This window comes from Melanerpes formicivorus, unplaced genomic scaffold, assembly GCF_026170545.1.
Source record: "Melanerpes formicivorus ecotype bairdi unplaced genomic scaffold, bMelFor1.0.p_v2 SCAF_10, whole genome shotgun sequence".
Lineage (NCBI taxonomy): Eukaryota > Metazoa > Chordata > Aves > Piciformes > Picidae > Melanerpes > Melanerpes formicivorus.
Window position 1 is genome coordinate 3,164,866 of NW_027142362.1, and position 12,013 is coordinate 3,176,878.

At 41.5% G+C, this 12,013-nt stretch overlaps 1 protein-coding gene across 3 annotated transcripts in view; it reads right to left on the reverse strand.

Moving 5' to 3' along the window:
- The window catches only part of MCTP2 (multiple C2 and transmembrane domain containing 2), a 139,796-nt gene that overhangs the window by 35,330 nt on the left and 92,453 nt on the right, over nucleotides 1–12,013 (reverse strand). The gene's annotated exons all lie outside the window — the stretch shown is intronic.

Sequence of the window (12,013 nt, forward strand, 5' to 3'; positions counted from 1 at the left end):
ATCTGGTTCTTTTAAGTGGTTCTGACCTATTGCACAAATTTCTGTTTTGCTTCATAAAACTAGTGATGAGGGTCAGTAATTGTCAGTGCGGACATGCTGGTTAAGCAGCAGAAAAACTCTCCTGCGTGAGTTCTACCAGATTTGAGTAGCTTTTATATACATTATTTAAGCTCTGTGAACCAAAGGAAATCAAATCCTTATCAGACTTAGTGAGGGAACGGGAAATTTGGGGGTAAAGAGCAAAAAGCGGCTCCCAGCAGCTCGGAGTCAGCACTGCACTTAGATCAAAAAGCAGCCCTGCAGCCGGCAGCAGTGGCTGCTACACACTCTCTGCCTCGGTACTGCAGAGATGCGGTGGGGAAGCACCGGCTGGGCTCCGAGGGCCGCAGACAATAATGCGATCCACCTCTGAGTTCAAAGTATGACTGTTCAAACTCAGCAAGTTAAAACTTTTTGTGAGACGCTGGGAGCTCCCATCACCCAAGTGTAAATGGTATGGCTTGTAATAGCAATCCTGCTCCCAGCCCTTAAAGTACTTAAAAGCTGAAAGAGCGAAGTTGTGACTAATGGCATTCGGTGCTCTCCGTCCTAACTCAGGGTCCACGCTTCTGACGTTGCTTGCTTTACGAGATCTAGTGGTCTCCGTGGAAAGACAGATAAACTTCAACAGCTGTCAGAAGACAAAAACTGACAAGGAGCATCACCTTTCCTGACTGTTTAAATCCTTTAAGGAAGTGTTGGAGCAATTAGAGAGGGAGTCTAATCTTTGCAGAGTGCATTAACACTCTCCGACCTCCCAGACAATAGATCAGACCTCAGACACATAATGCTTCCCTAAGGCTTTTTAACCAGAGCATTTGATCTCATAGTCACTCTGTATGTGCTACTATAGGTATCAGTGTGTAAGACAGCATTCACTGGGCTCTAAAGGACCACTACCTCTGCCAGGATTCATAAAACTTTAAAAACAGAAAGCAGGGAAGCCACTGCAATGCAGTTAGAGAAGGACTACTTCCCAAAGAAAGAAAAAAAAGGGAAAATATTAAAACAATCCAGAGTAGCTCTGCAAACCATCTTCATTTTGATTAATCTCATATTTCCTTTTTACTGCTGCTCTTTATTTCCCAGCCTTGGAATATAAATTATTTTTACTCTTAATATATATGTGTGTGTGTGTGTAGATCTATATATAAAAGCATAGATTAGATTTTATTCATAGGAACAGTTAGCTGATAATAATTTCAAAACACTTCATTTCTCAACCCCCACGGAGGGACTTGAGGGAAAGGGAATTAGGCAGACAGGTCTAGTTTAATAAGGAAATTGAAATGTATCATTGCAAATAATTTTCCCAAATGTGCACATGGAAGTGTCTGGGGAAGTTTTCTTAACTGCTGAGAACAAGTCATCATCTAATTCCTGATGGGCACAGTCAGCTTAAAATAAAATAAAATAAAGGCAACTAATATCACTGCCTCGGTTGTGCCTTTCTCACCTCACACCCTCATCATTCTAAGGAAATTTGCTTGCTTCATTTTCTTTTTTAATGGAATTAGGCTTCCTTGCCATGATGTTTTGGCAGAGGCCACATCTGAACAGTTCTCAGATGGACAATGCATAATGGGGCTTTTAAGATCAGCTAACTGGATTCCCACCCACTGCTAAATGATGGGTGCTGCATTTTCACTAAGCAGTGGTGGGTTCCCCCCCAGCCCTGTGCAGCATATCTAAGGTACAGTGCTAGCTAACAATGCTCTATACGAATCTGTCATTACTTGGTATTAGCTGCAGGACTTTGTTTTACTTTTGCAGAGCTACATAAAGTGCCTTTTGTGAAGTACCAGCATTACAAATAGTTTGTGCTGCTGTTTAAATGGATCCCTCAAATTTGTCAAGCCAAGTGCATCACAGATGACAAAAAGGTCACATATACCTAGTATATTTAAAAACAAACAAGCCTTCAAAGTCAAAGTGTAATGCAGTTATTTCTAATCTGAACAAACAATAGACCACATCTAATGAAAGTTGACAATTGGCTTTGATACAGAGCTGTGCAGCTCCTCTGTTCCATTAAAAGATGAAAGCTGAAGGGAAGTACAGAAGAAAGTGACTTCTCCAAAAAGCCAGTTGAAGTTCTGAGCCTGAGCTGGCAGAGTAAATGAAGGCTGTTTCAGGGGAGACTTTTGCTCACATCTGACGCTCACCTTTCAGTGAACATGCTGACTACACAGGTAATGCTGAAGCTGAAATAGAGCAGCATATCAGGCTAGTACAAAACACTCCATGTTTTACATAGTGATTAACACTTTTAATAACCATAGCACTACCTTTAAAACAAAACAAAAGCCCCACCAGCATCTGAAACCAAGACCAGCTCGATTACAGAGTGGATGTCACAATTAAGAATAACAGTATGCATTTTCATTAGGTGTGGGGGGAAGCAATCCAAACTCTGTGCTGCTATTGGTATCAGTGCTTCAGGGATTCCTTTACTGTGGCAATAGTCAAATTTATCAGTCATGAACAGCACAGATTGATTTATTTACTGTTAAAACCAGATTTCTTGGGTGTTGCCATCATCCCATTGCTCTAACTTGACTTTCCAGTGAATGCTGAAAAAAGCCTGGAAGGGACACACCGTGATTTAAGGTGGTTTTATGTTTTATTATTGCTATCCTTAAACAACCTGAGAATTTTCCTGGTTGCTTCAGACTAACCTCTGAGCTAAAGCACATCTTAATTGTTAGTGAAGAGAAGTAAAAGAGAACAGGCTTCCAAAAAAAAGTAAAATACCTTTGCTCTGTAGCTTCTAAACTAATCCCCAATTATTTCAGATCTTGTCAAGGATCCAACACTTTCTGATTTCAGAAAAAAAACAAAAAGCCCCACAAGAAGTAGAACAGTTTAAGAGAAACCCCTCAAGGTGCATCTGTCTCCATCATAAAACCAAAATGTTGCATTACCTTCAAATAGGAAATTTCTTCCAGTTGTCAAGATTTCTGCAACTAGTGTTAGATTAGCGCTGGGAGAATGGCTGAGTTAAATGTAAAATAAAATAGTTCAAGCAAGAGAAAGAAAACCTGCCAGAAAAATCTGACAAAAGCTTGACTGCTAGAGCTGGCTCATTCCTGAGGGTCCATCGCCATCTACAGGCTTTCCTTCCTCTTCCGTGGCTCCTAATCGAGACGGGATTTGCCCCAAAAGGACGATGGAGGGGTTTTAACGGATGTTAAATAGCACAGGTTTGCTGAAGTTGATGGAGTTACAGCGACTTAAACCACCTACAGACATGTCTCTATTTATACTCTTATTCGAGAAACATAAAACCTGCCTATATATTTCAAAGGAATGCACTGCTCTAAGATTACAGCTGTGTAAAAAGTACAAGATTTGCCCTTTAAAAATCAGGAAGGGGGGAAAAAAAGATAAGAAAGACTAAAATAAGAAACCACCAAATACTGATAGACTTGTTCCACCAATGACAAGGGAGATAAGAGCCCAAAACTACAATCTCTCCGTAAAACTGTTTCAAAGGACTTGCTAAGAGGTGGCAGGGCAAAATAATGTGAATAATGAGACAAACCCAGCAGATTCTGACTGAAATAAAATCAATACACCTGGGGCTCTGGGGGGAAAAAAATAGCACATACTGAGAAAGTGAAGGAATTTTATCCTTTTAACGACATTTCATTTCCTAAAGCATACCTTTTTCATAATAGATACCACGGGTTTCCTACCTTCTTTTTGGTTTATAAAGTCTGGGCTGAGCTGTATCCCTTTTTCCATACAGCTTGCACAGTGCAAATCTATGCCAGACTTGGGGAATTTTACACATAAGCCTCTCAAATTCTGGTATTTCCAATAGTGCTGGGGTAAAGTAGCTTCTCTCTCACCCTCCTGTTTAATGAGTCTCACACAGATGCAGAACTCATTAAAACTCAGAATACTAATTTCATCTTTGTTTATGCAATTTCTAACCCAGGAATAAAGTGAACTCTCAGCAAAGGCAACTGGCAAATTGGGGGAAAATAATAGTGAGTGGATCCTGGTATGGGACCAGATAAGCCAGCAAATGGTTACAAAGCAAATTCTCTTGTCAGCCTATTAGTCAATTGATAGGAAATACAAATTACTGCTTGGGTTTTGCTTTGGGGTGGGTTTCAGATTTTGGGTTGTTAGAGGTTTTTTTGGGTTTGATGTGGGGGTTTTGCTTGGTTTTCATTTGGTTTTGTTTGGTTTGTTAGATTTTTGGTTTGTTTGGGGTTTGGTTGGCTTGGTTTGGGGTTTGTTGTTTTGGGTTTTTTTTTGCTGGGGTGGTGGGTTTTTGCTGTGGTTTTGTTTTGTTGGTGGGCTGTTTGGTTTTTTTTCCCCTTTACAAATTCAGAAGATGCTCAAGACATTTAATCTGATGTTCTTCTAAGCCACCTAAATCTGCAGAAGGCACCAAAAGAAAAAAAAAAAAAACTAGCTTCCTAGAAGCATCCACTTCAGTCTTTCCCACATTTTTTGGCAGCAAATCCCCAATATTGGGGGGTGAGTTTGCAAAGTAACATTAAGATTGACAAGCTAAATTCAGCTTTAGCATATGAAAGTTTTCCAATTAAATAATGATAAAGGCACCAGTGCTGCCATCATGGATAGTCAGTGCAATCTTTCATAAAACAGTTAAACAGGCGAAGACAAACCCCCCCATAATTAAATGCTAATCTGTGATTAGTCCCACAGCTAGGAGAGCACAGCATATCTGCTAACGAGTGGTTAGAAACAGGAGTTCAGCAATGTTAAATACACAAATCAAACCAGCAACAGGCAGCAGTACTGCTTTACCCTGCAGAACAAAGCAAAAACAAATACAAGATATTAAAACAATAAATAGGGGGGAGGGGGGCAGATCTACAAACCAGTGTAAGATCAATAATAATCTCTTAGAAAACTTCAGAACTTCAAAAGACACAAGACGTTGTGTATCGGGGGGGAGGGGGAATAATGGATGGGGCTTCATAAATCAGAGGGCTAAAGTACAAAACAATATAGCAAACTCCAGCCAGACCACAGAGAGGGTTTGCTCTTCATAAACATCAGATCAGGCAGCTGAAATTATTACCAAAGCTCTCTTGTAACTGTCACCTGTGGTGGGTATAATTATAGGCTACTGCTGCAAGCACACCCACGTCATATGGCAATAAAAGGACCTAGAGCTTGCCAAGACCAGGCAGACAAAGGAGAACATACACCACCTGACGAGAGCCCAAAAGGATCAGCCAGGGAGACTAATAAAAAAGACAGCTTTGAAACAAATGACAAAGCTTCCACCACACACACACACACAAAGAAACCAAAGTGGCAATATCAAATTAGGTGGAAACGCCAGTGCCCAGCAGACTTCTCCACCAGGTCACAACCTGACCACAAAGGCAGCCAGGACTGATTGCAGATGCATTTAATTTTTAGCTGTAAAAAGCCCATTTTCATTAAGTTGTTGTTGTTTGGAGGTTTTTTAGGGCTTTTGGGGATTTTGGTGTTGGGGTTTTTTTTTTTGCTTGTTTGTTTTGAAGTTGGTTCGTTGGGGTTTGGGGTGTTTGTTTGTTTGTTATTAGATAAAATATTTACACATCTGGGCTTGGTGTTGTGGATATCTTTAAATAGCCAAATAGATAAAAACTGTGTACTTCTGAGTTCTGAATGTGGAGAGAGAGAGAAATACAGACAGAAAGAGAGAAATAGAGACACAGAGAGAGGGAAATGCAGGCAGAGAAATGCCGGCAGGGAGAGAAATACAGCGAGAAAGAGAGAAATGCAGACAGAAAGAGAGAAATGAAGACAGAAAGAGATAAATACAGACAGAAAGAGAAATAGACAGAAAGAGAGAAATGCAGACAGAAAGAGAGAAATGCAGACAGAAAGAGAGATGCAGACAGAAAGAGAGAAATGCAGACAGAAAGAGAGAAATGCAGACAGAAAGAGAGAAATGCAGACAGAAAGAGAGAAATGCAGACAGAAAGAGAGAAATGCAGACAGAAAGAGAGAAATGCAGACAGAAAGAGAGAAATGCAGACAGAAAGAGAAATGCAGACAGAAAGAGAGAAATGCAGACAGAAAGAGAGAAATGCAGACAGAAAGAGAGAAATGCAGATAGAAAGAGAGAAATACAGACAGAAAGAGAAATAGACAGACAGTGAGAAATACAGACAGATAGATTTCAACATAAGCAGCTTGTAGGTTCACATCTTTCTTTCACCTTGCTTTAATTTTTCCCTGAATGCCTGCACACAGATTCCTGCTGCCCAGCTGTACAGAGGCTTACCCTCCAGCAGGACTGGGCTTTTACCAGAATACTTTGACTGTAGAGTTTAACACATGCAACAAAAGTACTGAAAGGCTTTATCATCAACTCAAGCCAACATAATGCAATTCAAGAGGAAGAGGCTCTCTCAATACCCGGGATACAGGAATCACTCCTGTGTGATGCATGCAAGTTTGGAAGTACATGGCATGGACAATACTACTATTGCTCAAAAAATATGAGCATAACACAGACTCAATTGAAGAGGAAGCTCCCCAGTCCTAAATGCAAGGGACTTTTTAGATTAAGTGCCTCGTTAAGCAGGCCTAGAGGAAAAGAGTATTACTCCTCGGATGCAGAAACAACTCCAACCCCCCCCCCCCCAAAAAAAAAAAAACCAACAACTTTTATTTTTCTTTTGAAACATTTCACTGCTAAAAAGCAAATCCCCTAAACCCCTGAGCTGGAAACATAAGCCCACGTATCCTTTTCAAAGTTAAAAGGAATATTTGCACTGGGCTCTGCTCAGCTCCCTCTCACCCCGACTCCAAGGCTTCAAACTTGCCTTTTTAAATCTTGTTTATTGTGTTGTCAAGCTTCTAAGTGGTTATTTCCCTATTAACTTTGTCCTTGTTTGTTCTTGCATTTTTGAAAGAGCTGGAAATAACATGTGTTTACTTTGCTGTATGTCTCTCAGCATCATCAATATCACTGTAGCTATTCCAGGAATTTTAACTGCTGCAGCAAAGCAAAGCCTGGGATCTCAAGCTTAAATTGTATTCCCCCTTAACCACAGAAGAATAACACTGGCAATGTAAAAATTGCTGGGAGAAAGGGTAAAACCATCAGCTTTAATTGTCCAGAGGAGCCTGTTTCCCATCTGATCAGTCCCTTGCATGTGTCAGGTAGCGTGCTCCTAACAGCTTTGCAGGCAGGAACGGTGAATTTTCACAGGCACTGCCATGAGCAGTGTGGAGGGAGCAGGATGTAAATGTTTCCTCCGTCATTAGGAAAATGCTTTTACTGGGGTATAATAGCTTGAAATAAAAACATACCTCTGATCCAACCTTTTCACTGGAGTTCAAGACAATAATTCTAAAGATGGGCCTTTGCCAGGGATTTACAGAAGGAAAGAGGGGAGGAAATGTTAGGGGCTCTGAAGAATTACTTAGCAGGTCAAATTCCTGAAGCCTTCCCTGCCTTTCCCTGCTCCTTCAGCACTAGCTCTAGCCTTAAGCACGAACAAATTTTTGTCCCAGAGTGTCATTTTTCTGCTTCCCTGCTGAAATAGGAACTGCATTTGTGCCTTTGCTTACTGCTTCTTTAAAAGTATAGCCAAACAGAAGCTGCAAGTGAGCTGAGAAAAGCCCTTAGCAGAGAGCTCCACAGGAAAGTGGAAGTCCAGACCATCTCTTTTGCATCAATACTTCTTTTGCTGTAACTTTTTAACTTAAAAAATAAAAATAAAGCTTTTTCTTTTTCCAAGTTCCCTCTTCAGTGTTTGAAGAACACTCATTCTTCACTCTTTAGGATTACATCTCTTCATTTTATTCAGCTTTTTCATGTGGAGACCTTTTAATCTACCATTACTTTAATGCTGTTCCCGAAGAGTTTGGGAGCAATGATTTATATTTTGTCTTCAGCTATGAGAATGAAAATAAAAAAGGGAGGAAAAAAGACTAAAAAAGACCATAGCCTTGTCATCAGTTACACATGTAGTCATGGCAGGGTGGTTTGTACTTTGTATCAGGGAATTGCTTGCTCAAAATTAGCAAACAATTGGTGGGGAAAATAAGAAAGATTTTAAGGATGCTCATCTGAGAGCACATCTTTGTTCCTCACCCCATAGAAGAGTGAGTTATTATCATCTACTGGTAAATCACAGAATGGTTTGGGTTGAGAAGGCCACTCCAAAGGTCATCTAGCCCAGTCCCCTTGCACTAGCAGTCTCAGTTAAAATCAACCTCTATCCTCTGCTTCGCGGGACAGAGGTCCAAGAGATGCTTGGTAACTCAGTCTTCATCCCACATTGTTTGGATTTTATAGCTGTTACTGGTCGCCTTTCTCCATAGATTTCTCATGTTCCCTGTTAAACTTTTGTCCCAAGAACTTCTCTTTCTTGATCTACAGCTGCCCACACATCAAGGAAAGAAATAAATCACTGTGCTGCAAAACAATGCACAAGTTAAATTGGATTTACCCATATATTGTTGTCATGTCCAGGGTTGAATTATGCTTAGTACATACAGGACTAGAACATTTTGTGATTTGCTTGGGAAAGCCAAACCATAACATGCAGAAGACCCTTGTCCACACACAGAGTGAAAGATTTACCCCAAGTAAACTCTAGATTAACAAACATCTTTCCTCAGGGAAAAGAGCATTTCTCTCTTACTGATACGCAATTAGCAGTTTTAGAGGACACTGTCAACAAGCTAATGGCCTTTTGCCTTTGGGTCAACAGCATAAATATAGCCCAGCTCAACAGGGATTAAAAACTGTTCATGTCTAATAAGATGGTTGGTGTCTCCTCTATGAGATGAGTTTAACTGGGCTCAGATCCAGCTCCCATATCACAAGCTTAAGTGACAACATGTTGAACAGCACACTCAGCAGAGATGCCCAGAAGCCCCTGGACTGCAGAGTCTAATCCAGCTCTCTGCTGCTATCCCAGAACAGGGCCGAGGTAAACTGCCACAGAAATGCACATACATGCATCCTCACCTAGCTTGCCCTGGGACCTCTCATGCTTCCTTTTGGCTCCTTTTGGCCAGAGCCAAAAAGGAGCATCCTTCTGCTCTCTCTGGATTCAAAAAGCTTTAGAGATCTTAGTGGAGAAGATTTCCAAAATTTCACCTCCGCAGTGAGGAGCTCAAAAGCTTAAGTTAGGATTTCCTGCCGAATTCACAACCCCCAGCAGCTCTGTTGAGTATCCACAACCCCCAAAGCTTCCCTGCTCTTGCATCAGCTGGCTTTTTGGGAAGCCCTGACTGCTCCTAAATGATCCCACACCCGTCATTCTCCCACCAGCTGCCCACCAATAAACAGTTGCAGTCAGTTAGACCAGAAACTCCATATTACATTGCATCACCACACCTTCCTTCCTTTCCTCCCAGTCTTAACCCATCATAAAATAATTACCAGACACAGTGCAATGTCACTGCAAAGTAAATAAATACTGCCTGTGCCTGCTGCATTCCTCCTCTGGCTGGCCCAGGCTGCCAGCTAGGGCTGAGGTGGAGAAATAGCTCCCACCTGTACCCAGCCTGGCACAGAAGCCTTCATTAGCAGGAAACCTAAACCTGATATAGTGGGACAAGCTGCCAGCAAAAATGAAGTGTGCTGGCATGGGTGAGTGTGCAGGGACCCTGAAGCAAATCATCAGCGAGCCCTGCCAGTCACACCGGAGGTGCTAGGGTGGCTGCTTTCCCGTCGTGTGCCTGATCCTGTCAATGTCTCTTGCAACTATCATGCAAACTGTAAAAAAAATATACATGATAGTAAAAATTCCAGTCAATATATCCTTTTAATTTGCACCAGATTATAGGGTTTTTTTAATGCAATTACTGTAATTTCATTAAATGACATAATTACCATTAATGCAGAGAAAACTGTCAATAGAAGGTGTAATTATGTTGTATAAAATCACAAGCACAATGTGCAACGATGCATAATTCCTCATGAAAAAAAATCATTCAGGGACTAAAATTAACTTTTACAATATTTTTCAAATACATATTGTACCGTAAGAATGATGCAGTTGTTATGGACTTAACTTCTACAACCGGGGAAGGAGGGGGAGTGGGGAAGGCAGGGAACGTTGTGATGTGGAAGCAAGGAGTGATGAGGAGCAGGTTAAAAACACAATGTTCACCCTGGAAACTGGGAGCAGATTGTCCAGGGTAAGATATGAAGAGTCAACCATACAGGATGTAGTAGTATGCCTCTGGGTGTCTTCAAAACAAAGCCCTTTTTGAGAGGCAAATTTGAGGCAAAATGGAACTTAGCGGGTTGAGTAGAGAGATAACTATGTCAAAATTAACCAGAGTAGAATGGTTGAATACCTTGTGGGTCTTAAAACTCTACAAATTCCTCTAAATCCTGAACTGAAGAAGGGTAATGCATGGACAAAGTCTTGTATGATCTTTCTCCTGGTTTATGAATGCTTTTTACTCTATATGCAACATTTTCCACACCTGGGGATATTCCTGGTATCTTGGGGTACACACACACACAGGTGTGTCCAGTTTTCATACAACCAGGAACTGGCCATGTGCTCTTGTGGCCAAGAAGGCCAGTGGTGTCCTGGGGTGTACTTATTAGAGTGGGTGTGGTGAGTAGGTTGAAAGATGTTCTCCTGCCCCTTGACTCTGTCCTGGTGAGGCCACATCTGGAATGTTGTGTCGAGTTCTGGGCCCTTCAGTTCAAGAAGAACCTCAGGGAAGTGATTGAAAGAGTCCAGGGCAGAGTTCCAAAGATGACAGAGGGAGTGGGACAGGCTCTGTTATGAGGAAAGGCTGAGGGAATTGGGGTTCTCTAGCTTGGAAAAGAGGAGACCGAGAGGTGACCTCATTCATGCTTGTAAAGATGTGAAGGGCAGTGTCAGGAGGACAGAGCCAGGCTCTGCTCAGTGATGTCCAGTGATAGGACTTTGGGCAATGGCTGCAAGCTGAAGCAGAGGAGGTTCCACAAGAACATAAAGACAAACTTTTTCACTGTGAGGGTGACAGAGCCCTGGAGCAGGCTGCCCAGGGAGGTTGTGCAGTCTCCTTTTATGGAGACATTCAAAACCCATCTGGATGTCTTTCTGTGTACCCTGCTCTAGGTTTTGGACTTGATGATCTTTTGAGGTCCTTTCCAACTCCAACATTCTGTGATTCTGTGATGAAATTTACCTTTTAAAGAATTGATCAACAGGAGGATGAAAAAAAACAAACATAAAAGGAAAAGACCTTCTCACCCTGAATGATACTATGATACTATCTACTCTTACAGGGCAGCCACCCCTCTAACCTGCAGGGTGAAAGACAGCCCTTTGGTCTTTGCTCTGGAGCTTCCTTCATTTGGGATGGTCCACAGTCATCTGCAGTAAATACACTGAATTTTGTCCTCAAAAGAACCTCTAAGTGAAGTTAATTCACAGACAGTAAAAGGCAAAGAAAACTCCTGGAGATGTGTCTCTTATTTTGCTTAATAAACATAACTCAGAAACTTTCTTTCTGCATGCTGGACCACCACAAAATGATTTTGCAACCTTTAGTGGCATGCCAAACATTTGAAGCATGAAGAAAATGTCACACTGCAGAATAAAAAGCAGGCAAAACCTTTTTGTGCTTGAGTGGACTATGAGAAAATTGCAAATGGGGTGTTTACTACCGAGAGGGAGAAAGAGAAAGCTAAAAAGTGGGACAAGCAGGTGGAGAAGTTTGGTCTTTGTTTGCAGAGCACAGCAGAACTCACTGACCAGACTCCTCCTTTCTGTAGCTTTTGTAAAGCACCTTATGATTACCATGAAGAGAACAGATTTGCAAGAGGCAATGTCAGCAGAGCTGCTTGCATGTCAGGCATATCATAACCTGCAGCCAAGTGCCTCCTCATTGCAACAGAAGATGGAAGAATCAAGACCTATCAGATCACTGCAACACTCCATTTGCCACCATCTCCTTCCTCTCCTACCACCCAGTTGCCATATTAAATAAACAAATAGCAAATAAATAATATCCAGAGTGA